The 12,529-nt window shown below is 39.1% G+C and overlaps 1 pseudogene across 1 annotated transcript; it reads left to right on the top strand.

The window, feature by feature from the left end:
• The first annotated feature begins 4,276 nt into the window (after nucleotides 1–4,276).
• Nucleotides 4,277–5,783, top strand: LOC103263609 (annotated as a pseudogene). The gene is made up of 2 exons (XR_002482156.1): nucleotides 4,277–4,480; nucleotides 4,535–5,783. The product of XR_002482156.1 is annotated as an actin, clone 302-like (transcript).
• Nucleotides 5,784–12,529: the final 6,746 nt, after the last annotated feature.

Here is a 12,529-nt window from a genome sequence, read left to right as displayed (position 1 = left end):
TTCAGGCCAAAATGAAAAGCATACTAGAAAGTAACTCAACTTCACATAAGGAAATAAAGAACAGTAAAGATAACTGCATTAATATATATATAAAAGACAATATAAATATATTTTTGTCTACAACTCTTTTTCTCCTATCTGATTTTTTTATTTTAAAGATGTGGAGTACAATTCAGGATTACGTATACAAGAGGTATCATACAGGTAAAGTTTGGGCCTCCCTTTGGTTCTCACTTTGCCTGGTTTGAGAGCAGGCACCCTAATTGATGTTGCATTCCCCACCCACCCCACCCCAGCAGTATCCCGCAAACTGCCAATCCCTTTCTTATAGTATTATGGTAAATGTTCAGGGTCCCCTTATGAGTGAGAACATGTGGTACTCAGTTCTTTGTTTCTGTGACAGATCACTTGAGTATGATAGACTCTAAATTCATCCAGGTTACTGTGAAATCCATATGTTTGTCCTTTATGGCTGCATAATATTCCATTATGTATATGTACCACATTCTTAAAATCCAGTCCTGTTTCAATGGGCAGCATGGTTGATTCCATGCTTTTGCAACTGTGAATAGTGCTGCAGTAAACATGCATGTGCAGGTATCTTTTTTGTAGAATGATTTCCATTCCTCCAGGTAGATTCCCAATAGAGGGATAGCTGGGTCATATGAAAGGTCAGTATCTAGTTCTTTTTTTTGTTTGTTTTGAGTTGGAGTCTCACTCCGACACCCAGACTGGAGTGCAGTGGCACACTCCTGGCCACTGTAGCCTCAACTTGCTGGGCTCCCGCGATCCGTCCACCTCAGTCTTCCAAGTAGCTGGAACTACAGGCACATGCTACCACACCTGGCTAATTTTTGATTTATTGTAGAGATGAGGTCTCTCCAAGTTGCCTGGGCGGGTCTCGAACCCACGGGCTCAGGCAATCCACTCACCTCGGCTTCTCAAAGCGCTGGGATTACAGGCTGAACCACCGAGCCTGGCAGTATATAGTTCTTTGAAAAATCACCACACTGTTTTCCAAAGAGGTTGCACTAGTTTGCATTCCCACCAGCAGTGTAGAAGCGTTCCTTTTTCTCCGCATCCTTGCCAGCATCTGTTGTTGTCTGCTTTATTAATGATGGTCATTCTTACTGGGGTTAGGTGGTATCTCAGCATGGTTTTGATTGACTTTTCTCTGATGATGAGTGAGGCTGAGCACTTTTTCATGTGTCTGTTAGCTGTCCATATATCTTCTTTTGAGAAGTATCTATTCATGTCTTTTGCCCACTTTTTAATGGGACTGTTTTTTTTTTCTTTTTGGCAAGCTTGAGTTCCTTGTAGACCCTAGATGTTTGGCCTTTGTCAGATATACATTTGGTAAATGTTTTTTCTCATTCTGTGTGCTGTCTCCCTACTCTCTTCATGGTTTCTTTTGCTTTGCAGAAGGTTTTCCATTTGATGAGGTCCCACGTGTCTATCTTATCTCTTATGGCATGGGGACTTAGAGTTTTGATCAGGAATTGGTTGCCAGTTCCAGTTTCCATAAGTGTGCCTCCTGTATTTTCTAAGGTACTTATAGTTTGAGGCTTTGTGTTTAGGTCATTGATTCATTTAAAGTTGATTTTTCTGTGTGGTGATAGGTAGGGGTCCTATTTCGGTCTTCTGCATGTGGTCAGTCAGTTTTCCCAGAACTATTTACTGAGAAGTTTCTCCTCTCTCCAGTGGTTGTTGGTGGAGGCTTTGGCAAAGATGAGTTGGTTAAGAAATTGAGATTTTGCTTCCGGAATCTCTATCCTGCTCCATTGGTCCATATGTCTATTCTTGTACCAATATCAGGCTGTTTTGATTATTTTAGACTTATAGTAAAGTCTAAAGTCTGGAAGTGTGATACCTCCTGCTTTGTTTCTTTTGCTAAGGATTGTTTTGGCTATTTGTGGCTGTTTATGTTTCCATATGAATTTCTGTATTGCCATTTCCAGGTCTGAGAAGAATGATGCTGGTAATTTAGTGGGTATTGCGTTGAATCTGTAGATTGCCCTTGGTAGGATAGACATCTTAACAATGTTGATTCTTCCTATCCATGAGCATGGAATATTTTTCCATTTGTTTGTGTCTTGGATTTCTTTGAGCAGTGTTTTGTAGTTTTTGTTGTAAAGGTCTTTTACTTCTCTGGTTAGGAAGATGCTGAAGTATTTCTTTTTCTTTCTTTCTTTCTTTTTTTTGTAGTTATTGTGAATATAATTGTGCTTTTTATTTGGTTCTCTGCCTGTTTGTTGTTGGTGTATAAGAATGCAACTGTCTTTTGCACATTTATTTTGTACCCCGAGACTTTGACAAAATCCTTTATCAGTAAAAGCAGGTTTCTGACAGATTCTCTTTGATTTTCAAGGTAAAAGATTATATTGTCAGCAAAGAGGTATAACTTCACTTTTTATTTTCCTATTTGAATACACCTGATTTTCTTCTCTTGTCTAATTGCTCTAGTTAGGACTTCCAACACAATGTTGAACAATAATGGTGAGAGTGGGCAGTCTTGTCTTGTTCTGGTTTTCAGGGGAAATGCTTCCAGTTTCTGTCCATTTAGCAATATGCTAGCTGTGGGTTTATCATGGATGGCACTTACTATTTTGAGGTATGTTCCTTCTATGCCTAGGTGTTCAAGGGTTTTTATTAAGAAGCATTGCTGAATTTTATCAAAAGTTTTTCCACATCTAATGATATAATCATGTGGTTCTTGTTTTTACATCTCTCGTTGTATTTAATTACATTTATGGTCTTGTGGATGTTGAAGCAGTCCTGCATCCCTGTGACGAAACGTACTTGGTCATGATGGATGATTTTTGAGATGTGCTGTTGGATTCGATTTGACAGAATCTTGTTGAGGATTTTTGCATCTATGCTCATTAGGGATATTGACCTGTAGTTCTCTTTTTTTGTTGTTGGATCTTTACCTGGTATATGTATCAGTGTGATGTTAGCTTCACTTCATAAAATGATCTGGGGAGAATTCCATCTTTCTCAATTGTCTGGAATACTTTCCATAGGATTGGTATCAGCTCTTCCTTGTATGTTATGTAAAATTCTGCTGGAAAGCCATCTGGTGCAGGGCTTTCTTTTTTTTTGTAGGTCATTTTCTTATGACAGAGTCGATCCTGGGTTGTTATTGGCCTATTTAGTGTTTCAGTGTCTTCTTGTTTCAATCTTGGGAGGTAATGTCAGAAAGTCCTCCATTTCATTTGGGCTTTTATGTCAGGTAATGTCAGAAAGTCCTCCATTTCATCTGGGAATTGTTTCCACACAGGTATGCATAGTAATCTCTGATAGTCTTTTGTATTTCTCTGGGATCAGTTGTCATTTGATCTTTTGCATTTCTGATTGCATTTATTTATGCCTTTTCTCTCTTTTTCTTGGTCATTCTGGCTAGGGGTCCACTATCTGATTTAAAAGACAACTGCATAAAGCAATAATTTTACTTCTGTGTTGATGGACATATAATATAGAAAGATGTAAATTGTATTATAATTATAGCACAGATGTAGTAGAAGAGAATGGAGCTATATAGTAATAAACTTTTACATTATTATAAAAGTTTGATATTAAATTGATATTAATCTGAAATAAATGGTCATAAGAATTAAAATTATAGTCCCCACAAAATCCTGCTCCATTGGTCCATATGCCTGTTCTTTAGAAAATAAAGTTCAGAAAATAATGAAAAAATATTTGCTATTAAGATGGCACACTAGAATATATCTATTTAATACAAAAGAAAGCAAAATAGAGTACCCAAAAGGATATGATATATAGGGGAAAAAACAGTTAAGTAGCAGATTTAAATCATGCCTTATCAGTAATTGCATAGAAATTACATTAAATGTAACTGGATTGAACATTGCAATTAAAAGGCAGAGATTGGCAGAATGGATTTTTTAAATGTATAATGCAATTTTATGCTGTCTATAAAAAGACACATTTTTAGATCCAAAGACTCAAGTCATTTGAAAGTAAAAGTATCAAAAAATCTATGCCATGCAAATAATAGCCAAAAGAGAGTTGGAGTGGCTACACTAATACTGAACAAAATAAACTTTAATTGAAAAATTATTGCTAGTGACAAAGGACAATTCACAATGTAAAAGAATAAATCCATCAAAAATATGTAACAGTTATAAACATATATGCATGTAATAACAGAACATAAAAGTACACAAAGTAAAAATTGTTGCTCACTCGCTGCCGCTGGCCCGTGCTCTGTGTTCTCCTGTCGCCCTCTTGCCATGCATCTCCGCCTATCGTAATGGAAGAAGAAATTGCCGTGTTCGTCATTGACAATGGTTCCAGCACTTGCAGGGGACGACGCTCCCCAAGCCAGTTCCCCTTCATCTACGAGTGTCCCCGATACCAGGGCTTTATGGTGGGCATGGGTCAGAAGGACTCCTACGTGGGCGACGAGGCTCAGAGCAAGCTAGGCATCCTGACTCTGAACCATGTTTCCACACAGGTATGCATAGTATGGCATTGTCTCTGAAGCATGTTTCCACACAGGTATGCATAGCATGGCATTGTCACCAACTGGGATGATATGGAGAAGATCTGGCACTACACGTTCTACAACGAACTGCGTGTGGCCCCCGAGGAGCACCCAGTGCTGTTGACTGAGGCCCCCCTGAACCTTAAGGCCAACAGAGAGATGACTCAGATCATGTTTAAGACCTTCAACACCCCGCCATGTATGTACCCATCCAGGCCATGCTCTCCCTGTACGCGTCTGGTCATACTACTGGTATTACGTGGGTCACCTACACGGTGGTCATGTACAAGGGCTATGCCCTCCCCCATGCCATCCTATGTCTAGACCTGCCTGGTCGGGACCTGACTGACTACCTCATGAAGATCCTCATGGAGCGTGGCTACAGCTTCACCACCACAGCTGAGTGGGAGATTGTGCCTGACATCAAGGAGAAGCTGTGCTATCTTGCCCTGGACTTCAAGCAGGAGATGGACACCGCCGCATCCTCTTCCTCCCTGGAGAAGAGCTACAAGCTGCCTGATGGCCAGGTGATCACCATTGGCAACAAGTGGTTCCGGTGTCCAGAGGCACTGTTCCAGCCCTCCTTCCTGGGCATGGAATCCTGTGGCATCCAGGAGACCATCTTCAACTCCATCATGAAATGTGACGTAGACATTCACAAGGACCTGTATGCTAACACAGTGCTGTCTAGTGGCACCACCATGTGCCCAGGCATTGCTGACAGGATGCAGAAGGAGATCACTGCCCTGGTGCCCAGCACCATGAAGATCAAGATTATTGCTCCCCCTGAGTGTAAGTACTCCTTGTGGATCCGTGGCTCCATCCTGGCCTCCCTGTCCACCTTCCAGCAGATGTGGATCAGCAAGCAGCAATACGATGAGTCGGGCCTCTCCATCATCCACCGCAAATGCTTCTAAACGGACTGCGAGTAGATGCATAGCATTTGCTGCATGAGTTAATTCATAAGTATAAATTTACCCTGGCAAATGTATATACCTCATGCTAGCCTCACGAAACTGGAATAAGCCTTTGAAAAGAAATTTGTCCTTGAAGCTTGTATGTTATCAGCACTGGATTGTAGAACGTGTTGCTGATTTTTGACCTTGTATTCAAGTTAACTGTTCCCTTGGTATTTGTTTAATACCCTGTACATATCTTTGGTTTAAACCCTTAGTACATATGTGGCTCAGTCACTTCATGGCTGAGGTGAGAACATGCTTTTGGAAGAGAAGTCCGTGATCTGCGAATCTGCGTGACCAAGAGTCTTGATCTGTGCAGGATATTAATGTGTCAGAGCTGAGTATTCCAGAATTTCTCTAGAGATTGGCAAGAGCTGAACAAGTTGTCATTTCTGTCTTGCCAGCTGGTCTAACAGGGTTGGAAAGGTCCCAGCCTTAGGACCCAGTTTCTTAACTGTTTTTCTGCCAGAACACCATGGGTTGTTACTTGCCTTGAGTTGGAAGCATTTTGCATTTACACCTGTAAATTTATTCATCCTTTTAATTTATGTAATGTTTTTGTATGCAATTCTTAATTCTTTAAGAGATAACAGCCGATTTGGGTTTTCTACTGTTATGTGAGAACATTAGGCCCCAGCAACACGGCATTATGTAAGGAAAGATAAAGTGCTGCAGTAAAAAAAAAAAAATTGAAGAAGAAATAGATAATTCAACAATAATAATTAGAGACTTCAATACTCCACATTCAATAATAGATATAACATAGATTAACAAGACAGTAGATCACTTGAACATTATAAACCAAGTAGACATAGTAGACGTCCTTACACTTCACTCAACAACAGCATACACAGTCTTCTCAAGTACACATGGAATATTCTCCCCAACAAGCCATATATTAGACCATAAAACATGTATCAACTTGTTTTAAATGATTAAATCATGCAAAATATGTTTCTTAGACCACAATGGAATGAAATTACAAATTAAAAACAAGTAAATTTAGGAAATTTACAAATACGTTGAACTTAAACAACATACTTCTAAAGAACAAATGTGTCAAAGAAGAAATCACAGGAAAAAATAGAATATTTTGAGATGAATCAAAATGAAAAAACAACATATCAAAACTTATGGGATGCAATAAAATCAATGCTTAGCAGAAAATTTATAGCTGTAAATGCTTATAATAAAAAAGAAGAAATATCTCTATTCAATAAGATCTTATTTCATATTTTGGTATATTTTCTAAAGCAGTAAAAAAAAAGTGGAGGGAGGAGTAGAAGTTAATCAATGCTTTATGTATTTCACGTATTTTGTTCCTTAGAAACCTTCTAAGGAATTTTGTTAAGATCTGAGTAAGGCCATTAAAATGTGCCACATGTCTTTCACAATATTCAGCTATAAATACAAGAACAAAAAGATGTGAGAATCACTGTCCTAAGACCAGTCCTTACAAATGCTAGTATTATCTGTTAGGGTTTGATTAGGGAAACCAAGTTCCTATGAATGATGTGAGATAAGGAATTTATGAAAGGAATTACACCAGTACTGTTCAATGGAGCTTTCTGTGATAATAGAAATGTTCTACATCTGCAATGCCCATTAACACAGGCGCTAGGAATACATGTGTAATGTGGCTAGTACAACTGAGGAATGGAATTTTGCATTTAATTTCATTTTAGCTTTAATGGTCACACATGGCTAGTGCTGCTGTATTGGACAGCCCAAGGTCAGATCTTATCCCAATTGTTGGGACTGGTGAAGAAACCAACAGACCGCTCAGGGCCAGTGGTGAGAAAGAAAAACTGATTGTGAAGTGGAGGAAAGGAAGAACAAACTGGAGATAGGAGAAATGGGCACAAACATCTGTCTCTCAGTATCTTCAACCTTGAAGAAATGGGGATCCATAAGGAGAAGGGGACTCACATCTGTCAGCATCTCTGATCTTGGAGAAAAGCAGACCTACAAGGAGAAATGGGGATCCACATATGTCTCTTAGTATCTCCAATGTTGATGACATGAGTGAGCTGCAGAAGACAGTGCCCTTTGCTTCGGCACTGTACATCTCACCCAGGGCTCTGAGAAGCTGGAAGCTCTGCAGTCTTGGCTGCTGCCCTGCTCTAACAAGATAAACCAGCAGATTCCAGCAAGGTGCATGAACTGCCTTTGGAGCATAATGGTTGCTGTGTCATTGCCACAAATGTCTATTCAGTCCTTAACTCAGAATCACATAGGGAAGGGAATTCTGAGCAACACTGTGCAGCACTGAACCATCCCTGCAGGTCCAGAAAGGGTCACTCCTAAATTCCAGTGGATTCAGCTTGGACTCACCCTTGTCCTTCTCTTGTTCCTTATTCTTGAAATACACAAAGGGCAGTTTAGAATTTACTTGTTAGTAGTACTTTTAAGACTGCTCTTTCAAAACTATTGTGCCAAGAAATTCGTCCATTTCTTTCATCAAAAGAAAAATTTGATACATCCTTTATTCACTTATTGTCTGAGAATATTGAGAATTAGAATGAATGAATCAGAATGCCTGTCCTAACAAATCCCTCTGGTTCTACTTTGATTCCTCCTGTCTCCATATTTTTCATTAGTGTATAGAAGAGGAATATTGTGAAAACAAAGTGGAAGCTTGTACTTGGAGAACAGTAACAGTGCACTTATAGTTTACTCCTCAGAAGCTGTTGAAAGAGTTTAGAAATAAATACAATTCAATATTCACAATAAAAAGCAACAGTCATCTATAATCCCATTTTCACTTCTGTTGTAAAGGCTAACCATATGTTTCATCCAAGACAAACTGATTTTATTAATGCCAAGACCAGACATGTAAAACTGATATATGAGGATGTGGATCTCACACTTCCATTCTATTGTTGGGATCCAGATTTATTCAATTCTAACAGGATTTGGATACGCTTAGGGTCTTCCTAAAATAACAATGATTATACTGCACGAAAGAGTCACAAAGTGCACATGTGAAAATGTACAGATTGTCTTCCATACTGTGTGTTAAGCAATGTTGCGTTTTTCAGACCTGATATATTGATACTATAGATGAATATGTTGGTTAATTAGAGCAAGTTCATCAAGTTCTTTGCGAGTCTTGGAAGAAAAAGTAAAGTAATTCAAGAATTCACTCCAGACTTAATAGTGTTGCTTCATAGGTCAAAAGCCTACAAGAAACCAAGCTGTGGAAAAGTAATAATGTAAATAAAAATGTGATTTCAATCTCTGCTTGGCGACTGTCCTCCCTCAGGCCACTAAGGCTCAGTGCCATCAGATGCATTAATGCTGAGACATTGGTCACTATAGGGGAGGTAGAGATGGTGAAAAGCTTTTATGCCCATAGATCCGGGGGAACTGCTTATAAGCCTGAAATCCATTCGGCTGATATATTAGACATCAGTTACTGAAGAAGCAGAGGCAATGAACTTCCTTTAGCATTGACTTGACCTAAGAGGATAAATGCATGGCAATGTACTGAGTTACTTCAACAATGAAGAGATGCCAAAATACCACGACTTCATGGTCCTGTGAGGCTGGGACTTGGTTTCCATGAGACTGTCTGAAGACAGTGGGCCCTCAGATTGAACTGTGTGCGGAGAAGCAGACCTCCTCTTCTCCCTCACTTCTACCACTCATCGTAGGAAGAGCAGAGTAACATTCCTCCTGGATAACAATGAGAGAAGATCCTCAAGGACCAATTCAGATCAACAGTGCTAGGGCAACACAGTGGGCTGAGGACAGAGCAAAGCACATATGGGCAGTAACTAAGAAGACACTGCCAAGAGATTCTTACTCCCTTGTCAGTGCTCTGAAAATGGCACCTGATTTAACAGCTGAAGCCACAGAAGGATTTGGCCTCTGGCTGGAGAAAAATACAATGATCAGTATTCAATCTCTAGGCCTCCTAACCCTTTACTCAGATTTGAAAATCTTCCTGGAGTAGGGAACTTTTAACAGCATAGAATTAAAAGGTAGAGCATTGGAGTCAGACATCCTGGTTTCAGATTCTCATGCCATTAATAGCTGTGTAATCTTGTGAAAGGTGCTTACCTTCTCTGAGTCTCAGTTTTCTCATCTACAAAATTGACATAACTGTAATATCAATGTGAATGAAATAGGAATAGGCTGGCTTGCAAGTGTCAGGAAAACTAAGGTAATAATGGTTTTTAACAAGACAGAAGTTTATTTCTCTCTCATGTAAACACAGCAGTCCAGGCTAAGTATGGTGATGTCACATCAGGGAGGATTTCACTTTCTTTCCCCTACTTGCTCCACCATCTTCAATTTGTGGCTGTTATCTTCTGATCAGAGACAGACACTGCAGCTCCATTTCTCACACTCATATTCCACAGAGAAGGCAGGAGAAGGGAGAAGAAGGGAATGGTCTCCCTTTATATAGACATGTCCTGCAAGTTGCACACACTGCTATTTATTTTCTTTCACCCTGAACTTAATCACATGACCATTATGTGGCTGCAAGGGAGCCTGGGAAACATGATATTTATTTTTGATGGTCATATACTCAGCTGCAACCGGGAAAGACTATTACCAAGAGGGAACCATGATATTGGGAGGTACACCAGATTCTCTGCTACCCAGCCTATCTGGCTGTGTGAGGACTGAACGAGACAATGTTGGGAAAGTGCTAGCACAGAACCTAGGTCAAAGGGTGGGCTCCATGAATGGCTGGGATTACTGCCTCCCCTCTTCCACCCAGAGCATCAAGGTTGGGTGCCCTGTGGCCAGGAGAGCCCTGCAACTGCCCCACAGGAGGCAGATGTAGGACATGAAGGGATGCTGTGTGTGGAACGAGGAGGGTACAGAGGGCTACCAGGGAACAGGGCTGGGTCTAGGGTGGGTGAGTGAGTGAAGTACTCAAAGTATAAGGGGGTGCCAACAAACTCAGTGTTAAAGAAAAATAATATTTTAAGGCAATATTTTAAAAATTCAAAATTAATGTAAAAAATCCATGATGAACAAAATATCACAACTTTAAATACAGACAGTATCTGACCCTGTCTTGCATGACTCACCTCATTCCCCTCACCTATTCCTGGCCCTGCAGATCCTTTCTCTCCTGGCAGCCTTTTCTCAAACCTGAGGTAATTAATGCAGTATTGAACGAATTGTATCTGCAATAATTAAATCAGACCCAACAAAATAGAAAATCTCTAAGGCACATAGATATCTTGAATCTGTACATTAACTTTAAAGAAAACAACCCCCTTTTTAAATCACAAAATCCACACCCTATAAAATGCTAGGAAGAAAATAAAAAGCATCTAAAAATTGCATACAAAAAACTTTGGCAATATTTCAATGAAGCTAATGTTTAATGTCTATCCTTCTAGCTTTTTAAAGCATATATTTTTCATTTAAAATGGAATCTATTTAGTATATGCTATAATCTACATTTTCTTTAACATTTCTATATCATTAGCCGGGCTCGGTGGCTCAACCCGTAATCCCGCGCCTTTGGGAGGCTGAGGTGAGTGGATTGCCTGAGCCTGCGGGTTCGAGACTCGCCTGGGCAACGAGACCTCATCTCTACAATAAATCAAAAAATCAACCGGGCATGGTAGCACGTGCCTGTAATTCCAGCTACTCGGAAGGCTGAGGCGGAAGGATCGCCAGAGCCCAGCAGGTCGAGGATGTGGTGGCCGGGAGCGGCCATTGCACTCCAGTCTGGGCGACAGAGTGAGACCAACTCAAAAAAAACAAACAAAACAAACAAAAAAAAACATTTCAATATCATTAGATATTCTTCCATAATATAATTTCTTATGTATTACTCATTGTGTATGCATATATAATTTACATTGTTTCTAACTATTTTGCTCTTTAAACAGCTCTGCAATAAATATCCTTGCAGTTCAATTGTTTTTTACAATTTTCTGATTATCTTATTTGGTATAAATTCCTAGAAGGAGAATTGCTAGTCAATCTTCTTAAGATTGTCAAACACTCTTCCAGAAAGTTCTAACCATTTATATTCCTTCCAGAAGCATATAAGAATGCAAATTTCCCATGTCCTTGATAACACTGAGTATAATCAATTTTTAAAAATCTCTACTAATTAAGACAGAAAAAATTAAAATAAAACATTTTCATTCACATTTCTTTGGTTGCCAATGGAGGCAATTTTTTTTTTTCACTTTTTATTCATATATAAATTTAAAAAAACAAATTGCCTAAGGAGGTTAGTTCCATGATAGCAGGGATTTCTGTCTGTTTGTTCATTTAGGTCTGTTGGGCTCCTACAACATGCCTGGCAAAGAAAAAATGCTCAATAAATACTGAATGGATGAAAGTGTCCAATATTTATGAGACTTCTTTATCAAAGAAATTGATCTTTAGATGAGTTTTAAATATTTTTCTTAATGTATTGTGTGCCTATTAATTTTATATACTTGTTCTCTGATACATAGAAGTTTTTCTTTCTTGTTTTCTTTTTTTACATAGAAGTTTTTCAAAATCAAGTTAATGTTTTTCTTCATATTTTCTCTCCCCTTTTGTCAGAATTAGTGATGTTATATACACCAAGACTGTGTGTGTACACTTTTTTCTAACTATTTACTTTTTTTTTTTTTTTTTTGAGTTGGAGTCTCACTCTGTTACCTAGGCTGGAGTGCAGTGGCATGCTCACAGCCACTGCAGCCTCGACCTGCTGGGCTCAGGTGGTCCTTCCACCTCAGCTATTTTATCTTTTAAAAATGTGTGTGTGTGTGTGTGTGTGTGTGTGTGTGTGTGTGTGTGTGTGTGTGTGTGTGTGTTTAAAGCATGTGAACGTTATTTTGCTCCAAAGTGTGAACTAGAAAACATCTCATTTAGTGTGAACTAGAAAACACCTCATTTTTCCACAGAGTTAGTAATTTGTCTCAAAAGTACTTATTGAATTATTTGTCCTTTCTCTACTAGATTGAAGTACCATTTTCATTTATTTAACATGCCTCATTCTTATCTAAACTTGCATTTGTTTCTTAACTTCCTATTTTTCCCTCAGGTTTGTCTGTCCTCACCAGTACCATGCTGCTTCAAGAATTAT

The sequence above is a fragment of the Carlito syrichta genome, unplaced genomic scaffold (assembly GCF_000164805.1).
Source record: "Carlito syrichta isolate Samal-C Ts95f unplaced genomic scaffold, Tarsius_syrichta-2.0.1 Scaffold305182, whole genome shotgun sequence".
Taxonomy (NCBI): Eukaryota; Metazoa; Chordata; class Mammalia; order Primates; family Tarsiidae; genus Carlito; species Carlito syrichta.
This window is presented reverse-complemented; position numbering and strand designations above follow the sequence as displayed.